Consider the following 899-nt stretch of genomic DNA (forward strand, 5'->3'; position numbering starts at 1 on the left):
GAATCCTGGTTCTGGTTCTGGCAATACTACTATGAACTGGCATACCTCGTGATCATGAGAGGATGACAAGTTCCTGATCCCCAAGAACGCCCTCATGTGTGGCTGCCGGTCGTCGGACAAGACATCTCTGACGACTTAGCCACACAGCAAACCTAAGTTCGTCATGGGAGGATGTCACCTTGGACTGGAGCAACAGACGTCAAAAATTTACCAGGAAAAAAGGCTCACAAATAAGAGTGACCCAAACACAAATTGTCGTACGTTTGCAATTAAACTCTTAGTAGCGGCTTGATTCTTACTATTGTTACTTTGGTGGTGGGTATAATTAGTCATGTAGTAGCATCTTAGCTTCATCTTATTTCTTGAGAACATATCTAGCTATCAGATCTTCAAGAGTACACCATAAAAATTGAAACGCCTATCAGCTTCATAGAAGAAAGTTAGTCTTATGATAGAAGAAAGGCCCATCAGCCCTTACAGTGCTTGATTGGTTAGCGACTGCTTTTCAGGCTCAACTGATTACTGACTACGTCCAACAACATATGACTAACATGACCAAGTAGAAGTAAATTTCGTTGTGATCAAGACGGTGCCTTTATTTTGGAAAACACGATTGAGATGGGTAGGCGCATGGGCATCTCACCGGAACAAATAGACAGACTAATTTCACTCATACACAGGTTGATTATATTATACGGTCAATTCACGAAGTAGCCGGATACCTTCTGCTTGAAGTTTGAAAGCCATTAGCATGCTAAATTATATGGATGTGCTGGTCTTGACGTGTGTGCACGTACATTGTAAAATAAACTTGAGTAATGATTAATACCTTGTTTACTCTTACTCTTTGTTTGCTTTACAAGTATTTGGATTATCTATTATGTTTCAGAATTTCTCGA

This window comes from Triticum dicoccoides, chromosome 2A (genome assembly GCF_002162155.2).
Source record: "Triticum dicoccoides isolate Atlit2015 ecotype Zavitan chromosome 2A, WEW_v2.0, whole genome shotgun sequence".
Lineage (NCBI taxonomy): Eukaryota > Viridiplantae > Streptophyta > Magnoliopsida > Poales > Poaceae > Triticum > Triticum dicoccoides.